Source organism: Megalobrama amblycephala, linkage group LG1, assembly GCF_018812025.1.
Source record: "Megalobrama amblycephala isolate DHTTF-2021 linkage group LG1, ASM1881202v1, whole genome shotgun sequence".
In the NCBI taxonomy this organism is placed as follows: Eukaryota; Metazoa; Chordata; class Actinopteri; order Cypriniformes; family Xenocyprididae; genus Megalobrama; species Megalobrama amblycephala.
In genome coordinates, this window is record NC_063044.1 from 22,926,942 (window position 1) to 22,949,211 (window position 22,270).

The 22,270-nt window shown below is 43.4% G+C and overlaps 1 protein-coding gene and 1 pseudogene across 1 annotated transcript in view; one reads left to right on the top strand and one right to left on the bottom strand.

The window, feature by feature from the left end:
• LOC125244907 overlaps nucleotides 1–8,612 on the top strand; it is a 39,649-nt gene extending 31,037 nt beyond the window's left edge. The window contains exon 8 of the mRNA XM_048155296.1: nucleotides 8,278–8,612. The gene's annotated coding sequence lies outside the window, so the exon portion shown is untranslated. The remainder of the gene's footprint in view (nucleotides 1–8,277) is intronic.
• Nucleotides 8,613–8,650: 38 nt separating this feature from the next.
• Nucleotides 8,651–11,286, bottom strand: LOC125262691 (annotated as a pseudogene).
• Between the last annotated feature and the right edge of the window lie 10,984 nt (nucleotides 11,287–22,270).

Consider the following 22,270-nt stretch of genomic DNA (forward strand, 5'->3'; position numbering starts at 1 on the left):
TATGGGTACTAACCTGCTTCCTGAGCCCCCGAAGTAGTGATGGCGAGATGAAGCCTCATGAAGCATTGAAGCTTTTCAGCCAAGTGGTTCACAAAAAGGTTCATTTCTCGAGGCTTCATTTGCTCACAATACCACCTGGTGGTCAAAGAGTGTAAAACAAGCAGATACATTACAGATGACCTGATGTGATCTGTGATACACTTTATTTAGAAATAACGGTGAAGAAAAAAATCAATTTACACATAGACTAATATATATATTTGAATGTAATGTGTATTTTCTGGTTGTATATAATGATATAACCAGTGGGGCAATTAATTGAATATGAGGGGATGGACTGGACCCCTCTTCAAGCGTCTCCAGTAGCTGCCAACGAGCCAGCGTCTCCAGTAGCTGCCAACGAGCCAGCGTCTCCAGTCTCAGCCGCCGAGCCAGCGTCTCCCGTCTCAGCCGCCGAGCCAGCGTCTCCCGTCTCAGCCGCCGAGCCAGCGTCTCCAGTCTCAGCCGCCGAGCCCTCTGCTCCAGCCGCCGCCGCCGAGCCAGCCGCTGAACAAGCCACTCCAGCCTGTCATGAGCCCACTGCCGGCGTCCACGAGCCCACTCCAGCCCATGCATCCACTCCAGTTGAGCCAACCCTGAAACTCCCCAAGTATTTTTTTGGGGGGGGACCCAGTACCTGTGGGTGGGGATCTCCTGGGCGGGGTTTCGGGGTTGCCAGAGCCCACCAGGGCTCCAGATCCAGCTCCTGACCCACCATGGCCTGCTGCAGCTCCTGACCCACCATGGCCTGCTACAGCACCTGACCCACCATGGCCTGCTACAGCTCCTGACCCACCATGGCCTGCTGTAGCTCCTGACCCACCATGGCCTGCTGCAGCTCCTGACCTACCATGGCCTGCTGCAGCTCCTGACCCACCATGGCCTGCTACAGCACCTGACCCACCATGGCCTGCTACAGCTCCTGACCCACCATGGCCTGCTGTAGCTCCTGACCCACCATGGCCTGCCAAGACCCCTGACCCTCCATGGCTGTCCGAGGCCCTTGACCAACCATGGCCTGCCGAGGCTCCTGACCCGCCATGGCCTGCCGAGGCTCCTGACCAGCCATGGCCTGCCGAGGCTCCTGACCCGCCATGGTTCATGGATCCGCCCTGGAGACCTCCACTCCAGTCCGCTCCTCTCCCTGCACCTGCATGAGGTCTCCAGGGCACCCACCCTGGTACTGTCACAGTTCCCGTGTCTCCCAGACTCCATTTCCCATGATCCTCCTGTTTCCACACCTGCACTCACTTCCCTCGTCATCTCCCCATCAGCACTCATCATCTGCACCTGGACTTCTTCATCAGCACTGCCTTTATTATGGACTCACTCCCTTCACTCCTTGTCTGTTCTTAATGTTAATCTATGTGTGTGATGCTGTTTATCTCTCCTTCGTTGTTAATAAATACCCTTGTTCTGTGGATCTCCGTGAACGCCTCATGTCTAGAACACCAAACCGTAACAAGTATATGGCAAATTTATATGGCAAAAAATAAAGGCTGATTTGTAAGCTACTTACATATAAATTACACAAAGAAGTTTTTATAATAACGTTATAATACATTTTTAATGACATAATTATGTTTCTACTTGTTTTTAATATCGGCCTAAACATTTAAATGGTGGCCATCATAAAATGGTTTTATTATTGAAGCACTTGTTAAGTACATGAATATGCAATGGAGTCTCATCCAGTCTCAGTGGATATATATCAAAATACTCCTAAGTTCATTTTTGTAGCTTAGCTTTTGAGTTTTTTGATATTGAATGGCTTTTCTGAGGTAAATGTTACTGTAAATGTGACATTTTTACAAGCTATTTTATTGGTGCTTTTCCGCAGTTGAAACAATGATTGATCGGTTAACGTTACATATGACACGATACGGATTTCAGTATGTATATGTATATGTTTTATTTCTCACTGACCACACATTCAGAAGTGCAGCTTTGACAGTAGCAGAGTCCAGGGATGGAGATTGTACAAATGCTGAATACTTCAGTAGAAAGCATAAAGGTGATTTTTGAGAAGTCTGTCTGTGCAGATATCAATAGCCGCTTTTCCACTGTCGGGCCAGTGCGAGCCAGGGCTAACAGCGTGCCGGGCTGGGCCTATGGCCACAGACCTTAGGCACCGAGGCCAAAATCAAGTTGCGTTTCCACTGTTGGTCCGCTAGTTCCGCAGCGTTGATCTAAAAACCGCCCTTAAACACACCTCCCTTGATCAAACGTCACACAACCCAACCCATTTCAGCGTGTAGACCATCACCTGACTACGATTAGCTCCGCCTTTCACCTCGACCGCGCCTCAAGCCCCAGCTGGCCCGCTTTGGACCAAGGTTTTCGGCGGGCTGAAAAACCCGTGCCTTTGGCACCGAGGAAGCACCGAAGAGGCACGATCAAGCCCCGGAAGTGACAGTGGAAACGCGACCGGCCCTGGCATGCACTAGCACGCCCGCCTTTGGCCCAGCAGTGGAGACGCGGCTACTGAGATTTCGAGATGGTCCTCACTGCAGAACACAAGATCCAGGGGGCGAGGTTGGATCTAGATCCAACTCCTCCCACTTTACATATTCCTAAACCTACCCGACTCCGCCCTCTGGATCTCGAGTGTTCTGCAGTGAGGGGCTACTGGAGATTTCTGTTGCTGTGCCTGATGTGAATACTGAAGGATTTGATGATGTGGGGTTTCAAGACAGTGGTCCAGCCATTCAGCTTGACAAAGACAAATTTCTGACAAATTTGGCTTTATTTTATTTGAGGATGCAGTCAAAAATGATTTTGCCAGCTACAACAATTCAGACTTTAATTGATGAGTTCATGGAGATGCATACAAATAGCATGACATGTCAGATCAGACCCAGAAGTCCTTTTTCAAAAAAAAAAAACATTTAAATTATGTGGAGCCTGTGCAGGTGTACCTAGGCTGCAATGCATCAGGGAAAGAGTGCTATTGTCAGTACATACCAGTGAAAGAAACTCTGAAGTGATTTCTGAAAAATAGATCAATTAAAGAGCATGTGGTATAACTGCATGTTTAATGCCAAGGGTCAAAACACCACAAAATCTAAAGAAAACACTCTTTTGAAAGTGTCCATGTCTCTGATTTTATATCAAGATGCATTCGATGTAGTTAATCCAATTGGCTCTGGAAGAAAAAACAAACAAACTAGTTGCTGTGTACATGACACTTTCAGAAATCTGTCCTCATAATAGATCATCTAATGAGCCTATGGAATTGGTCATGCTTTGTGGAGAGGAAGATTTTAGGTTTTTTTGGCAGCAACAAGTTTTCACAACTCTGAGTGATCTCAAGGACAAGGAGGAATTTGGAATTGTACTGGAGAATGGAGAGACAGTGAGGGAAATAGTGATTGCCATCGCAATAGATAACTTGGGGTCACATAGCATCAGAGGGTTTACTGAGAATTTCAGTAAGAGTAGACATTTCTGGTGTTACTGTCTTAAAAAAACAGATACATGTTTGAAAGCAAAGGCACAGAGTAAAGTCCAACAAGAACAAAACAGAGTTACCAAAACAGTGTGGCAACAGAGTTGTTTCAACAGATCTGGCTTTATACATAAAATAGCTTGTCACTGTAGGGAAACACTTCAACTATGTTTAGCTGAACAGAAAAATATCTAGCTTCAATTACTGTGGATGTGACATGAATAATATGCCATTTGAAGTAAAACTTGATGGTGGAAAGTTGACAGGACATGCAGCTCAGAACTGGTATCTGCTTCGATTGCTCCCATTAACAATTGGTTATCGAATAAAAAATCCACTTGGTGATAAAATATTGTGCTTGACTCACACATGTCATTAGACCAGATTTGTGGCCAGATCTAACTTGAATGTATATATTGATCATATAAAAAGCTGAAAAGAAATTAGTTTTTACCTGAACTAAAACTTTGTTCTTATGTCAGTATATATATATTTTTTTTGGTAAAAGTAATATTTGAATGTAAAGAAATATTTGGCAAATGATACCCTTCCATTTTTTTTTTTTTTTTTTTTCATCATCATACTGAACAACTTTGCCTCAAGAACTAATGGTGTCAATCAAATCGTTCATTAATAATGTGAAAAACCTACTTTTGCAATTCGCCCGAACCAAACCAGTGCAGGACAATTCTCTGGATTCTCTCTAGATCAATAATTATCAAAAAAAAAAAAAAGTTGAACTTTACCCTTTGGGTCGCTATAACAGGGTCATTTGGAAAATGGGCGTGGCAAAATATACTCAAAAGCCTATAAATCCTAAACAAAAGCACAGAACTTCACAAAATTATGTGAGCACATGCAGCATATGACTCTAAAGAAGAATGCTAACTTTTATGGAGATCGGTCCTTCCGTGATTTAAGTGGTTACATGCTGTGATTTAAGTGGTTACATGCTTGCTAAATAAAACTTAATATCTTTTTATGCAAATGTACTTAAAGGCCTTAAGTGCCTGAACCCCGGTAAATGCTGCTTGCAGCTTTAATTTATATATATATATATATATATATATATATATATTAATTTTGATCCAATTCATTTTTGTTAATTTAGTAATAATGTTCTTGTTCTCTTTGAAAGTTGGTGACTTTTCCTTTACTGGCTGAACACAGAAAGCAAATTGGACACAATTTGATAATTCTAAGTGGTGGTTGGACATTTCATTGGGAGACTTTGTCTTTGACATTTGTTATGTAATAGATTTTTTTTTATATATATATATGGATAAATGGGGTTAGCAAGAGGGTGTATGTAGTAAAAATAATGAAAATGGTTGTAAATACTGTTCTAAACATGCAGACAGGTCAATACTGAACACAGGTTTTAGTACACACCTAATGTGGCATAATCATATTTCAGTCATTTCAACTCTCGGAGTGGATTAAATTCAACCAGCATTTATTGGAATAGGGCATGAAATATACATGGCTTGATTTTGCCATACGAGATCTGCTACGCTGCTCCTGCTGCTGAGCAAATACAATTATTTGTTCAGCATAGTCAATAATAACAAACAAAGGAAAGGCTGCTGCAAGAATAACAGAACCCCCGTAGCAGATCTCTACAGGTGGCGCTAGGGAGGAGGGCTAACAGAGCTTTCACATTGCGCAGCGTGTCGATCCCAGGCTAGGGTATGATATATATGGTTGCGTGGATTTGGAAATACTTCTGATTGGCTAGTGCCACGGCATAGAAAGAACCAATCAGCGTTCGGTTAGAGTTTCATGCCTGAACTCTGCATTTCTTAAACTGAAAATGTATTTACACCTTGCGGTAGAATAAACGCTTGTATCAGATTGTGTATCATTTAATCCAAATCTGTTGTTGTTGGATGCCTGTATCTCCCTACGCTAAAAGAAAGGAAAAAATATATTTTAATGAACATGAGAATAAATGTATATTCTTGATCAAATTAGTTGTCATTAGAAATGGTGTAACTTAGGAACATAAAAAAAACCCTGTGAAGTCAAATGTGTTGTGGATATTTTGGGGAAAGGTGTAAATCAAAAGAGAAAGTTTACATTATCATTTTATTGAGGTTCATGTGGGTTTTGTAATAGCTGTATACATTGAAAAAAAGATGTTGACCAGTTTGGGAACAATTGTGGAGGAGCTAAAGAAAATTCGAAAACGACCAGATCAAAGGATCGCCTTGCACCTCTCCTTTAGTTGCCACCATCTCTCCAAGTCTTGCCTCAGCAGGAACTCAAGCACAGCAGTCCTTCTCTCTGCATGTGCTTTATAAGCATCTAGAAATTCTGAGGGTTATGATTGTCTCTGCCTGCTTGTGAGGTTTGTATTTTGCATGGCAGAGGTTCCAGGCTGTTCATCCATAACAGCACCTGCTGGCTGGTCTTGAGGAAGAGTAGTAGTTGTAGCCCTGTCAAATGTACAATGAAAATGACCAATATTTCAGTCTTGTAAGAGATGGCAATGTTATTTCAGATACTTAAAGCAATATAATGCAGTTTTAAACTTACTGTATTGTACTCCCAGGTGTGCTATCCCCACCCCAGTTGCAAAGCATCTGTCCTTTACTCGCCTGGTTAACATGTTTGCTATTTTTTTCCTGAATTTTTTCACTTGACAAGTTGTACCCCTTTTGTGAGAACGCAGTTTGTAGGGGTTTTTTTTTATAGAAAGCCATTTTGTTCCTAAAGTAGAGTTACTCAAATGTGTCCTCACCTGCACTCAAAGGTAGACACACATCCGATATATTCACCATTAGAACAAATAAACAGTAATTTCTTTGAGTTTTAGGAGTTTAATCAAGACGAGTGGTAGGGGAGACAGTGCTAGGGCTAAAGCTAGTAGCGGATGGTCGGAAAGTTGGATAAAAGTAGCAATATCAAATCTGATTGCTTTCAATACATAGAATACTATCAGCGATATGTTCACCTGCTGTAAACGGTGAAAATATTACTTTGTAAAATTAATATGTAGAAGAAAACTAATGATCTAGAATCAGCTCCCCCCCCCCCCCCCCCCCCCTCCCTATTCTCACCATATCATACTTAATGGGCCATAAAAAGCCTGATGTACTAAATATATGACAAAACATAAAACGCAAACTTTGTTTTTATATTTTGTAAAGGTTAAAAAAAAAAAAATCTGACAAAAAGAACCTTAAACATAACTGTAGCCTACTTTTGAAAAATACACAATGTTTAAAGAAATGTTTCGAACTATAAAGTTCAAAAATTTAGAATCAGTGCACAATTCGATGTTAGAAAGGTAAAGTAGCCTGCTGTGTTTTAGTGAAACTTTTCAGAAAGTTCATTGATTGATTGATTAATTGATTCTAATTAAAGTTACTAAAGTGAATCAGTGGAGAGCAGTGAATGATTCTCTTGTTTCTTTTGTTGTTTGATTAACATTAAATGACAGAGACAGCAGTAGATTTTTTAGGCTGCTGTCACTTTAAGACCAAATGTACAGATTTAATATACTGACTAGAATTCGATTACTTTTCCAACTGTCTATGTTCACTTATGTTAACTGACTGCGTTTAAGGGTGTACTCACACTAGGCATGGTTGTCTTGTACCGTGCCCTTTTTTATTCGTTAGATATTTTACAACAACTGAAAGCTGAGAAAAAGGAGGCCTCAGAGCTTGTCTTAGCTGTGACGGTGCAAAAACGTGCCCCTGATTGGGGGAATTACTAGTTTCTATGTATTCCTGAACAGTGAACTGAAGTAATGTTTCAGTTTGTAGTACTGTGATGTTTCTGTCTTAGTTGTTGAGTTTCCATTTCCATTTACTTCCATTTTGCTGATGCAGGTTGCATATGTTATATGTTGTCATGGTTTTCCAGGCTCTTAGATTTCTGGCAGTTAGATTCTGCTTTATTGATTCAGAATTAACAATTCCATCTAACTGTTTTAAATCACTTTGTCATCCAGTTCAACATAACCTGTATATAAGTTGTACTTTAGGTTTTTGTTTTTTTCCTTAATGTGATGTTATTTTCTTGTTCAAATGGTGTGGGGGCATAAATTAATACATTTACATGTAAATTGAAGGACGTTATTTGAGTTAGTGACTTTTTGGTTCAAAACTGTGTTAATTTCTGCCCTACATGGTCTGTGACTGAAAGAAGTCATACGGATATTATTTACTGGCATAGAATCCTGCTGTACATGAAGCAAGATTAACATTGATCCAGAGTTGGTTTACTGTTGGTCTGCCATCTGTGTTATTAACTTTATTAATAACAGTAAACCTGATACTACAGCAGTGTTTGTGACATTCAAGAGTTTTAAAACATGTTGAGCACAAAGAGCTTTGATCTGCTGTATCATTCAGACAGCAACAATCAGAATGAAACTCAATGCTGACAATCAACAGAAAGCTTCATTCCGCAATGCATGCTGGGTACCAGTATAGTATGAAGCTCATCCATGGCTACCAGTATGCATTGCAGCATGAATAAATTTTGCAGCTAAATTGTCTTAGTATTTCCTTTATTTCCTTTTATTTTTGTGGTTGTTTTTGTAGTAGCTTGTTTTGTGATGTTCAAAGTTGATATGTGTTCATTGGTTTTGGTTGCGTTTGTTGATTTTTGCTTCTTAATACTGTAAACTGATTGCATATAGATCCTGTGACCATATTACAGACAAGTTAAGTGCATTATTTCCTTATTATCTGTTCAGTGTTTCAGTTTGGATCTATTTGCTAATGTTTAATTGAACTTAAGACACAGGATAGATGGATTACTCTTTATCTTTCCAGGATCAGGAACAAGGAAATGTTGCCCCGGAAATATTGCCTCTGCTCACGTCTAACATGGCATCCAGGAGAGAAGATTAACGGCAGAGATGCTAATTCATGCAAATACTGTGTCAATGAATTACTCACTCATACCTAGGTCAAGTTATTTTAATATCAAACATATAATACCTAATGTCCAGTAATCAATGTACATGAATGTAACTGGAGTTGTGTTTGCATGGACATGTTTAAATGAAAAGATGTACATATTAAATAGAACTGCATTGAAAATCATATTAATGACAAAGATAAAAAGAAAACATCAAAAACATAAACTTGATTAAAATATAAATACATAAAAACATGTAAGATGCTGTGCATACATAAGAACATAATAGAATGATTTGCTATGTACTTGCATGGTCAAATCAGTGTCATACAGAGTTAAGCCCATACAAAAAAGAAAAAAGTTCATCCATTCATTTTCTAAACCACTTGTCCTATGTAGGGTCACAGAGCCTAAGGACAGTCAGGATCAGCACACCACACATTCTGCATCACAACTGCTTTTACTCGCTGTTCGCTTTTGTCACTGGGCTCTGGATAATTTGGTTTGTTTTTTTCACGACTGCTACTACAAGTGCTGAGGAAGGTCAGGAACACAGGTATGAATACGATGCCATGGACGGCCCCAAACAGAATGACTAAGAACATGATTTTGAAGAAGGTCCTGAAGATGTAGCTTTTTGCAGCTGCAAGCACCACCACACCTGCAATAGTGGACATCCGTGGCTTTCTCATTCGCTGAGGATTTTTCACTTGACACAAAAGCATAGGATATGTGAGCAGAGAAGTCGACAGAAAACCCGATACAGATAACAAGATTAATCATAGATACAGAGTCTAAACTAACATCCCATAATGCCATGAACCCGGCCACTCCCACAATGACAGATGCAATGGCAAATGTCACCCAGAGAGAGCAGAGAGGGTTTGGGATCAACAGGAGTGAAATGACTAACATTGCACATGTAGCAACCACTAAGTTTTGGATTGTATTACTGATTATGACGGCATATTGGTCGAAATAGATGAATGCAGGGTGGTACACTATCAGATCAACGGGTGTCTGCAACCTCCCACAATTTTCTGCGATTTCTCTAAACACAGCCAGCATATTCTTCTCATCGATCGCTGTGCGGATGTTCACAGTCTGAATGAACATGCGTGATGCATGAATTGTATTGTTAGTGAAATTAACATCTTGACTAAAACCAGACTGATTAAGAAATGCAGTTAAATGGCTTTTGAATTGAGTTTCATTGTTTGAACCCAAGTTCAGTCCAGACTGCATGTATTTAGTCAGCCAAGAAAGAGGCGAAATGCCTGAATCTGCCACTGGCAGATTTTGAAAACTTTCCAAACACAAGTCAAGACTGTCGCGAGCAGTTGGGTTCCAGTACTGAACATGAACATGTCATCAACACCAATACCTGGAGGAAATCCAGAGACTGTGAACATCAGCTGTGAGACACCTACTAGGTGATGAAATAAATGAACTTACCGAGGATCAGAAAGGGGGCTGTGGCCACGGTCATGGCAAATGGCATCCCACAGAACAGAAGCAGTCCAAAGCTGGCCAACACGGCCATACCAGCGGAGACGACGCCGAACATGGCCACCCACACCTTCGTTCTGACACAGTCTAACCTGTGGAAGGATACAAAGAATAATTTATTTAACTAGTGATAGAAATAACAGTGCCTATTTGATTCATGTTAATTCTTTGTGATACCTCAAACAAGACACAACAGAAATGTTAATAGCCAGGATATACGTAATAGAGAAGAGGGGGATCACAGAGTCTGAATTGGTCTCAAACTCATTCTGTCTTGATGTTGATGTGAAGTAAGACACATGGACCTGTAGAAATTCAACACAAAACACTGTCTTAATTATTTCTTCACTGTGCACTGTACAGTAACTATACTGAACAATTTATGACAGGACATGAATAGCCTGCAGAAAAATCAAGCAAATTTACATTAATTTGGTAATTTTATCAAAATATTTTTGTTGTCCAAATGACTTTTGGTGCTTGAGTTACAGTTATTCTAAATGATTTGATTAATGATTTTTAAGGTTCTTCAATGGTCATTATGTATCTGCACGTAGATATAACTCAGAATCATTTCTTTGACTTACCTTACTTGACGTTTTCTGTTGTGTGTAGTTTGAGAGGAGTTTTAGAAAGCCATCAAGCCAGTAAGGGTTTTCCTTTGTCATCTTCTCGTCTAAGAAATAAAAAAGCCTGACCGCTTTGGCACTGGTGAGCTTTGAGCTATTCGGCTCTACACCGCCGATGGTTGTTCCCAAAAATGTGCCATTATTCATCAGATATGTTATGTTTGAAGAAACTATTTCAGTAACGCTGCAATTTATAATGTCTAAAATTGCATTTGACATGCACCTTCCTTTTGTTTTGGCACAGAGTTTTTCAAAAGTGTTTCCTGTCGATATATTTTTCACTTATCTGTCTAACTCTATAATGTCGTTAAAAGCTGCTTCATTTAAAATATTTCCTCCATGGAAGTCTGTGATGATCAAAGAGGCATAAGTGCCATCAGACGCAAGTCGTAACTGAGAAAACTCTTCAGATTGTGGGAAATTTTCCACCACGATCGCCCTCTCCAACTTGGCAGGTCCATTGATGGGTGTAAACTGGTCTTCAATATCATTGGCCTTCCCATCCTGAAGAAAGATGAAACCAGCTCCAAGAGCAGCAGCCACATATAAAGGTAATAAAAGAAACACACATGGATGTCTACCAACAACACCACCAAGTTTTTCAAAGGCCAGAGTCAGAGGCCTTTCAATGCAGTCTGTTTTACACTTCGCCATCCTCCATACACTTCAACAGTTTACGGTGAATCTCTTGCTCTTCTGCAAAGCCCCAGAAACATCCTCCTTCTACAGTGTTGTCATAATGTACTTATAGTCTGAGCTGATCACTAACAACTCATTTGTTACTTTTTAACAAAATAAGTTTACTCGCTAATATACTTCCTTGTTGGAACCTGCCCTGTGTGTCACTGCCAGAAACTTCATGCTTAAATAACGGGCATTTTCAATCTTAAGGGAATGAAACTAGGATGTGGTTACACAAATAAATTCTAGGCTTTAAAGAAATAATTGACTACAACACCCTGGGATTTCCTCCATCCAGGGAAATATTTGATAGAACTTAAAACCTGCACTAGCTAAAGCAGATTTCACTTCTACAATGAGGGTAACAGACATGGGTCCAGTATAAAAATAGAAACTTTTTTTTTTTTTTTTTTTATGATACAAAAATTAATTCAATAAAAAAAACATCTACAGAAGTGAGTTTAAATACATAAAGACAACAGAATATGACAAGAGGTTGCATCACTAAACACAATTACAAAAAGGAAACCAATTTAAACAAAATATCTTACCTGCAGAAATGACAGGAACAAGAGGATCTTTTCCTTTGAAATCAAACTCTCACACAACATAAGAGAAAAACAATGAACAAAAAACTACTCTACGCTTTAGTTATTTTTTGTTACTTTCTTTATTTTGATCATTTCTATGAGTACAATCATAGTATATTTCGGTTTACATATAGTGCTCAACACAATCACAAAATAACTTTACACTATACAAACATGAACAAAAAACTAATGTGTTTTAAATATAAATTGTACTCCAGATTATAAACTTTTTTCATGTTTTTTTTTTTAAGAAAATAAAAATAAATAAAACAAAATAAATAAGAGTTAAAAAGGTAACAATGCACATCCAGGGAGATAACATGTCCTAGATAAATTCCATCCTTAATAACCTCAAATGACTTATTATTATTATAATCTCAAATGGCATATATTCACACATGCAAACATACATTATTTGCATGTGTGTATTATATGCCATTTGAGATTTACACGTTTATATATTAATCTACTATTTATGTATAGCAGCAAAATCAGACCTTATTTCTGATACGTATTCAATCCATATCCTCCATTTTTCCAGAAGCACATCCTTCTTTAAATTAACAAGATGATGCATCTTTTCCATCATATAAATCTCTATGGTCACATCTATGCAGTTATGTAATGTTGATCTCTCTTTTTTTAACCCTTTGCATGTGATTGCCTTCTTGCTGGTGTCACCGTCTGTCTCACCTTCCCCGGACTCCACTTTCCATCATCCCTCTGGTTCCTCACCTGCACTCCATTTCCAATTACTGATCACTACCAGCTGCCACTCATCTTCTGCACATCTCTTAGGCTGCGTTTACACTGGCACAAAAAAGCCGATCTTTTGCTCACATCTGACACAGATCGGAATTAGTTGCACACGTGTAAACATAAAAATCCGCACGAGATCCGATTTTTTTCACATCCAATCTGAGCCACTTCCAAATGTGGTTTTAAATCCGATACATATCCGATCTGTGGACGTGACCTACGTCTAAACATGCATAACCGATTCCCATTGGAATGTCAAGCCACCACAAGGCGAGGGCGACACGTTTGCTCACTAAAAGGTAGCTTTAATGTTGTATTATGAAGCAGACATGCTTGTATGCACTCGCGCTAAAAATTCGCAGCTTTATTATTGAGGTGGGAACTTTATATGTCACGTTATCTATTTTTCCAGAAAGAAGTTGTGCACACACACATACATTCAACAGCTGAATTTCAACCTTTGCCTGTTTAATTTAAAAGAGACCGCCATGTTCTCTTTCTTATAAGTCAAAACCTTCACTGTAGCTTCTCTCTCTCGCACTCTCCCTAGCTTGCTTGAATTCATTTAAAAAAATTGAGTTCTATAACCGATAACTGTAGATAAATTATCAAATGCAAATTACCTTTATTTTCCGTTCTATATCCGTTCAGTCAGAATTTGCGCTGCAATATCCATGACACTGACAGCTGTTAACTTATCTATTCTGACAGGTAATCATGGCCACTCGACATGAAATATATAAATAATTTTAATAGCACGGCCATTCAAAACCCGAGGATCTACTATGTGCATCTAAAACTATCAATACCACTCATTTTGGGGCTGGAAGTAATGTAAACACAGATATCGGATACCAGTCACGTCTAAAGTGAATGTAAACGCAGTGGCCAAAAAATCGGATATGGTCAAAAGATCGGATCTGTGCATTAAGACTTGCAGTGTAAATGCAGCCCTAAGGTCCTCACACACTCCATTCACTGTCAGGTCTCGTCTATGGATAAGAACAACGTTTTGTCTACTCATATGTGACCAGTCACGGAAAGTAGGGACACAAGTCGGTTCTGGGGCATTTTGAGTTATTCACAGATTCTGAAAGTGCAGTCTCCAAGCTTTCCAATGACTTGTAACACATGGAAATCTGATAATATTTGGAGAAGTTGTGGCCATTCGAAGGTAGGCACTCAAAAAAGCTCTAAAGGGAGAAAAACCCCTTTAAAGTTTCTGCAGTTCTCACCTGTTCTCACCTGCTGGGAGTGACAATAGGGCTCATTTACATCTCATTTAGATGAGCCATACCTCCTGTAAAGCTCCTCTCTGTAAAGCTGCATGGACCGCATACTATTAATAATAAAGTTTAATGTGCATTGTAAATGTCAGTAATTTATCTTTTTTGACTTTTATAAAAATGATTTAGAGGCTGAAAATGATTTAGAGATAACATGTTGCAAGACACTCCTTTAAAATCTGGCCATCATTTTTAACGTTATTATTTTAATGTTTATGTAAAGAAAAAGTACATATTGATGCTAATTTTATTTGTTATTTGCTGGTTTTCTACATAAAACTTGGTGAATTGATTTCATTGTGTAGCATTAGGACTTTTTGAACAGGATTCTGTGATAACCGTGATCATTTTGGTCACTATAATCATGAAATGAAATTTTCTCACCTGAGAAGACAAAAGAATCGCATGATAATGACCTGAAATGACTTGCATAATAATGAGGCCTTTCAGTCAAGAAGGCTGTGAAAAACCCCTCTGTGATGGTGTATATCAAACATACAGAAAAAACAGCAATACTGTGAAATATTATTACAATTTCAAATAATGGTATTATATACTTTAAAATATAGCCTAATGTATTTCTGTGATGCAAAGTGTCTGAACAATTATGTTACCTCTGTGGCATTTCATATAGGCTTTTAGCTTAAAAGCATGCACATTTGGAGAAATATTGATGGATTCTTATATATTTATGTCAATTTTCTATACTGAGGAGTAATATTTATTCAATATTTATTGTCATCACTATGAGCTATAGTATGAGCGCTGGATACTGTGTTTTCAATTCATACTTGCAGCCGGAGGGCGCTCTGTACACCTTTAGTCCACAAATTCATCCAAAGAAGAACAGGAACCAGGAACTAACGGCATGTCTTCTAGAGGTCGCTAACCATGGCTTTAACATACAGATCAACACTTTTCAAGACAATAAATAAATGATTGAGACAATGAATGCATGTATTGCCTCTGAATTTGCGTCTGAATAGCGCTGGTTCCGTGGGCGTGGCCGCATTAGCGGATAATAAGCTGAATTACGGACTACTGACATGGCTCTCTTTTCATACAGATTACATAAACACATAATGTTTGTTTTCGATTTGACTTGCACGATTTAAAACCTGACATTTCAACGTGTCTTTAGACATAAGTGTATTTTTTTGTGATTAGTATTCACTAAGTTACAGTTCATTTTCTGAGAACTATCAGATTGGACTTCATTCAGAGGGAGATGAGAGATCACGCATCATGTTAGTTTTCCTTATTTTGCAAAAAGCACAACTTTTTGATTTTACTCTGAGTGTACACAAATAAAAGAAGACATTCTAAAGGTTCAATTGATATATTACTTATGTCTCTATGACAAAAAATGACGGAGTATTTTAAGTCCGTTTTGCTGCAATGTGCACAATAAGTAGCCACGCTTCCCTTGGAGGGCGGGGGCAATAACAAAAGAAACAAAAGCCAATATATTCGGTTCCTGAAATATTATGTTGCACTGGGTGGCGCTTACGCGAATATTCATGATATCCTCCTGTTGTGGGCGTGTCCTTGAGACAACGCGCAAGCGAATGGAACTGAAAATATTAGTACACGCTTCTCAAATCGAATCGGTTTAATGGATTATTTCGAAAAGGTAATAAAATATTCCTTTGGAATATACCTTTGGAACTTTGTTGTGATGACAGTCTTCATGCCAGCAGCTACTTAAAGAATGCTATTTTTGTTAAAAATATTATAATTATGATAGAAAATTATAGTTTAGTTTCATTATATTTAAAGTTTGACAAGGCAGGATATTGCAGCACAAAACCCTGAAATGTGTCAAATAACACATAGGCTACTCAAACAACCTTATGTAGGCCTACCTGATTTAAAACAATTTAAAAAGCAGTCAAATAAAATTATTCTGATAATAATAATATCATTTTTTTCTGTGAGGTAATACAGCACAAATGCACAGAAAAAAATAGACAGCTACTTTACAAGATGACATTATACTTGTTATTATCACCAATGTCGTATGGTTTTGTTTTGCTTTTGTGATGTTTCCACATCATACTCATCATCTTGTAAAGTCCCTGTCTGTTTCAGATTGGATGTGAGAGCTGAAGTCTTGGATAGTTCTGGCAGTGTGTGATCCAGACATAATGAAGGCTGTTCCCGAGTGCTTTCAGGATTTTCAGGATTTCAGGCCAATTGACTGAAGCGACGACACTGAAGCCGCAGCCTCGTGGCACGGCAAGTAACGCAGTACTTGTTCCGTATCTCAGGGAACCGAGGTTACGTTAGTAACCGAGTATGTTCCCTTTCGATACTTCACTTGTACTGCGTATGGGGAACGAATTCAACCGCGCCGTGCCACGGCAGGGAACGACATAACTTGTTTTGGACACCGAGAGGGGACCAAGAGAGCAAGTAAGAAGGCCAAAGCCGTCGTTAACCCTTGTTACACTACAAGAGGAGATAACTCCTGAATAGGTGAGAGGCGGAACTCGAAGAGGCCGCCTGACTACACCGAGAGGACCCGAGCTTGTAAGGTCGGAACGTCCAGATGATAGAACCTGACAAAAGTGGACGGCGAGGACCAGCCGGCCGCCTCACAGATGTCCTTAATGGAAACTCCATTAGACCAGGCCCAGGAGGAAGCCATTCCTCTAGTGGAATGGGCCCTAACTCCTATGGGGCATTCAATGCCCAAGGAGGAGTAACAGAGATTAATCGCGTCGACTATCCAACGCGAAAGACGTTGCTTTGAGACCGAAGACCCTTTGGTGCGGCCACCAAAACAAACAAAAAGCTGATCTGACTGCCTGAAAGGCTGTGATCGCTCTACATAGGTCCTCAATGCCCTGACAGGGCAGAGTAACTCCAGCTCCTGTTCATCCGCAGAGGGAGGAAGAGCAGAAAGCGAGATGACCTGAGCTCTAAACGGAGTAGAGAGCACTTTGGGGACGTAGCCATGCCTGGATTTCAGTACGACCTTAGAGTCGTTAGGCCCAAATTCGAGGCACGCAGGGCTCACGGAGAGGGCCTGCAAGTCGCCAACACGCTTGACCGATGCTAGTGCAAGCAGCAGAGCGGTCTTCAGGGTTAAAGGCCTGAGGTCAGCTGAACTCAGGGGCTCAAAGGGGTTACCTTTGAGAGCCCTAAGGACCAAAGAAAGGTCCCAAGTGGATTTAACCGCCTAGAACCCCTTAAGAAACGTACCACAAGGTTGTTTCGACCCACTGACTGTCCAGCGATAGGAGCATGAAATGCCGCGATGGCTGCTACGTATACTTTGAGCGTTGAAGGGGTGCGCCCCAGGTCTAAACGCTCTTGGAGGAAAGACAGTATCGGAGATACTTCACACTCCACGGGGTCTATGTTGCGTGTGGAACACCAATCAACAAAGACCGACCATTTCTGGGCGTAGAGGCGTCTCGTGGATGGTATCTAGTACGTCCCTGGGGAGGTCAGTCGGCTCCCATCGAGGGACCAGAGGTGTAGAGCCCAGAGCTCTGGCTGGGGGTGCCAGATTGTTCTGTTTACCTGAGAGAGGAGATCCCGTCTCAGAGGAATGGGCCACGGGGCTCTCGTGGAGAGCCTGAACAGCTCTGAGGACCAAGTCTGGCTCCTCCAGAGCGGGGCCACTAGAAGGACTCTGTGTCTGTCTTCCCTGACTCGCCTGATGACCTGCGGGATCAGTGCGATCGGGGGAAATGCGTAAAGGAGTGTGCTGGGCCAGGTGTGGGCCAGCGCATCGACTTCCTTTGAGAAATATGTTGGGCAGTGAGAGTTGTCTTCTGAGGCGAAGAGGTCTACCTCTGCCTTCCCGAAGAACTCCCAAATCTTGAGAACCGTCTGGGGATGGAGCATCCACTCGTCTGAGGGGACGTTGCTCCGTGATAGCATATCTGCACCCAGGTTGGTCTTGCCAGGTATGTGAGTCGCCCTGAGCGACTGAAGCCTTGGCAGTGCCCACTCCAGAAGACGTTTCGCCAGAGCGCATAGGCGGCTGGACGAAAGACCGCCCGTGTGATTTATGTACGACACCACAGTCATGCTGTCCGATTGGACTAGGACGTGGCGTCCCGCCAAGTGAACCTGAAACGCCTGCAGGGCTTTTATCACTGCCAACATTTCGAGGCAGTTGATGTGAAGATGGCTCTCTTCGTGGGACCACGAGCCGAAGGCCGGTCTGCCCTCACACAGAGCCCCCCAACCTGAGTTGGATACATCCGTCGAGAGCACCGTCCTTCGTGAGACCGCCTGTAGGGGTACCCCAAGACTGAACCAAGCAGGGTTCATCCAAGGTTTCAGGGCTGAAAGACAGGCCCGATTGACCTTGAGACACAAGCGGCCGTGCCGCCAGGCGTGTGGAGGGACCCGGAACTTCAGCCAGAATTGCAGCGGCCGCATCCGAAGAAGGCCGAGCTGTAGAACTGGGGAGGCGGAAGCCATCAGCCCTAAGAGCCTCTGGAAGAGCTTCAGAGGAAGATAGGCTTTGTTCTTGATGGAAGCCGCGAGCTGCTGTATTGCCAGGGCGCGCTCTGGCGAGACCACTGCCGTCATGCGGACTGAGTCGAAAACTGCCCCCAGAAACTAAATGTGTTGGCTGGGGAGCAGCGAGCTCTTGGCTAGGTTGACCCTGAGACCCAGGCATTGAAGATGGCTGAGGAGCACGGATCTGTGGCGTTCCAGCTCGACTCGCGAATGGGCCAAAATGAGCCAATCGTCGAGGTAATTCAGAACCCGGATTCCCATCTGTCTCAGAGGGGAAAGCGCTGCGTTCATGCACTTGGTAAAAGTGCGAGGAGCCAGAGACAGCCCGAAGGGCAGGACCGTATATTGGTATGCCACCCCCTCGAACGCGAATCTCAAGAATCATCTGTGATGGGGGGCTATCTGGATGTGAAAATATGCATCTTTCAGATCCAGCGAGCAGAACCAGTCCTCGTGACAAATCTGTGCGAGGATCTGCTTCAGCGTCAGCATTTTGAACTTCCGTCTCATGAGGGAGCGATTCAAAAGTCTGAGATCTAGGATGGGCCTGAGGCCGCCATCCTTCTTGGGGACCAGAAAGTAACGGCTGTAAAAGCCTGACTCGCTCTCTGAAGGGGGAACTATTTCTATAGCCCCTTTCTTCAGTAAGGTCATTACCTCGGCCCGGAGGACGAGAGCGTCGCCCGAGTTCACCAAGGTTTGAAGCACCCCGCCGAAGCGAGGGGGCCGTCATGCAAACTGGAGCGAGTAGCCCTGCGTTATGATCCCGAGGATCCAGCTTGACACGTCGGGGATGGCCTGCCAGGCCTCGGCCTGAGTGACAAGGGGTTGAATGATGTCGGATGACAGGCCGCCGGGTAGGGGGCCGTACACCGAGGGAGGTGGAAGAGGAAATTTGCTCTCTTTTTGAGGAAATAAAATAGTGTTCGCCGTGAAAACAGCGTTTTGTTTGGGCGCAACATGTGTGGGCCCAGCTACAACACAGAGCATTTCTCCCATGCCCGGAATTAAACGAGGCGGAGGGGAGACTGCACGAGGGAGCATTTGGGGTGGTCCGGTCGCAACGGGACATTCCCCAACCCTCTTCCTTCCTGCTGGATCAGGACGTCTTCGGAGTCATCGGGTCCAGCACAATCTTGGGCTGTGGTCCCTGGCGTCTCGGGAAGGAGGATTGGCGCTTAGCAGGGCGAGGGCGCTGACGATGCTCCTTAGGCGGTGCTGCTTGAGAGGTGGATGGGGCAGGTTTGGTCTGCTGAGCCGGCGCAGTCCTGGGGCGGCTAGAAGCAGAGGCAGAGCTGGAGCGCTTGGGCAGAAAGTGTCTCATGGCCTGAGACGACTTCTGCGCCGCTGTGAAGCGCTCGGTGAAACCATCCACCGCTGACCCAAAAAGACCAGAAGGGGAGACCGGGGCGTCCAGAAAGGCCGTCTTATCCAGGTCCTTGATTTCCGTAAAGGTTGAGCCAAAGATGGCGCTCAACCACAACCAGGCTGGCCATGGAACGACCGATGGCCTGGGCAGTGGCCTTTGTGGCCCGCAGGGCTAGATCGGTGGCGCTGCGGAGATCCTTGAAGGCAGGTGCATCAATGCCGGACTCGTCCAAGGAGCGGAGGAGTTTGGCCTGGAACACCTGGAAGATCGCCATGGTGTGAAGCGCCGAAGCAGCTTGGCCTGCAGAGGTCTAGGCTCTTCCAGCCAGAGTAGAGGTGGTTCTGCAGGGCTTGGAAGGTAGAGCTCTTTTGGTCTTCCATCCCACAGCCGTGGGAGGACAGAGGTGAGCTGCCACCGCTTCATCCAGGGGCGGCAAATGCTCGTAGCCCTTTTCTTCCACGCCGTCGACAGCAGTGAGGGCAGAACGGTGTGTTGTGTGGAGGCGGGCGGAGTACGGAGCGCGCCAAGACTTCGTAAGCTCCTCGTGCACCTCAGGAAAAAATGGAGCGGAACGCTGGCGAGGGGCCTGGCGGCGGCCTGGCAGGAACCACTCATCCAGGCGGCTACGCGATGGCTCCTCCAGAGGGGCCCAGTCGAGGTCTAGCTCTTCCACTGCTCTGGATAGGATGCGGAAGAGCTCGGCATCCATACCCTGGCCGTGATCAATGGGCTCCAGAGGAGGCGGGGGAGCGGGGTCGTCCGGCTCGCCAGCCCATCCTTCCGCTTCGGAAGCCGCAAGAGACATGGAGTCATCCGGCTCTTTGTCAGATCCTCCAAACGAGACGAGGTCGCTCGCATCTGCAGAGGGACGCTGCTCGGGACGGGAGAACATGACGGGGGATTGTTCTCTTGGGGGAGAAGGCGAGGCACGCGGGGGCTGGGCCGACGTGAGCTCGCACAACTCCGGGCGCTGAGTCGCTCTACCCCGCTGTCTCTTCCTGGCCGGCTCGCGGGAGGAAGGAGACGGGAGGGCGCGAGCGGCGAGATCGCCTTCAGTGAAGAAGGCGACCCGCGAGCGCAGAGAACCGAGGCTCATGCTCTCGCAGTGCGGGCATGAGGCTCCAGCGAGCGCGCCGTCGGCGTGGGACTTGCCCAGGCACGCGACACACTCGCTGTGTCCGTCGTCATCGTGCAGAGGGGCTCTGCACGTGCCACAAGAGTGGCGCGGCATTTGCAGCAACGCCGCCGCCGTTATAACGGCGATTGGGGGGCTCTTTTAGAGCGGTGAGGGCCGCGGAAGCTCTTTTAGAGCGGTTGAACCGCTGAGGAAACGCTCTCTTAGAGCGGCAATAAGCCGCGGGAAAAGCTCTCAATGGGCGCGCCGGATGGCGGCAGGAGACACGCTGAGAAGGCGGCGGGAAGCGGGAGGTGGGCGTCTCGAGGACGGCGCTCGGGGCGGCAGTCAGCGAGGGCGCCGGCGCTGTCTCCGACCGGCGAGTTCAGCTGGGTCCACTGAGGGGCCTCTTCAGACGGCGGCGAGAGCTTCTTCAAGGTGGCGAGCTTCTTCTGGCTTCAGACGGAGATCAGCGAGGAGATGCGTTGTCGTCGCTGAAGGAGAAAGGACTGAAATCCTATGGCGAAACGCCTGCTTATATAGCCCTTAACCCCGCCCATTTCGGCGGGAAAGTTTGCGCGCTTTCTCGCCATAGGTCGCGCAGCTATGCCGCGCCGTCATTGGTTCAACAACTTGTCTATGAGTGAACCAATGACGGTGCAGTTACACTGTGTTATTGAAAAAGGCTTCAGTAACGGGGAAAAAGGGAGACTTTTCCCCATACGCAGTACGAGTGAAGTATCGAAAGGGAACAGGAAATATTTGTAGTTTAGTGTTGATAAGGTAGCCTACTACTTAAGTGTTAGGCCTACTGTGGTGGTAAACACTGAAAATTTTTAAATTAAAATTTGAAATTATTCAAAAACTTTTTAAAGCCTCACAAATAAAAACACTAAACAGAAAACACATCAGTGTAAAACAAGGTTATTCGCTCATGTTTGCTCTGCTGTATCCTTCTGTTTATCTGAATGCCTGCACTCAATCAGGCAAAATAGCTCAGACGATTTATCATATTATACAAACTATGTATTACTTTGAACATGTGAACTGTTGACTAACATTGAATATTTTATTACCTTTTCGAAATAATCCATTAAACCGATTCAAAACGAGAAGCGTCTACTAATATTTTCAGTTCCATTTGCTTTCGTGTTCTCTCAAGGACACGCCCACAAAATGAGGATATCATGAATATTCGCGTAAGCGCCACCCAGTGGAACAGAATATTTCAGGAACCGAATAAATTGTAACACCGGCTATCCAGTATGGAAATACACACAGACAATGACAATGCCCTACTGCGTGCTAGAATCTCTGAAAAACAAGCCGATTTTAACCTCAAAATGTATGCTTTTAAATATACCAAAACTGCTATCTCAAACATGGAGAGACTTCTTCGTGATCTCAACTAACAGATTCTGCAATAAAAACGAAAATCACCAATTTTGAAAAAAAATGCTTCTTTCTCATTTTGCTCGATAGT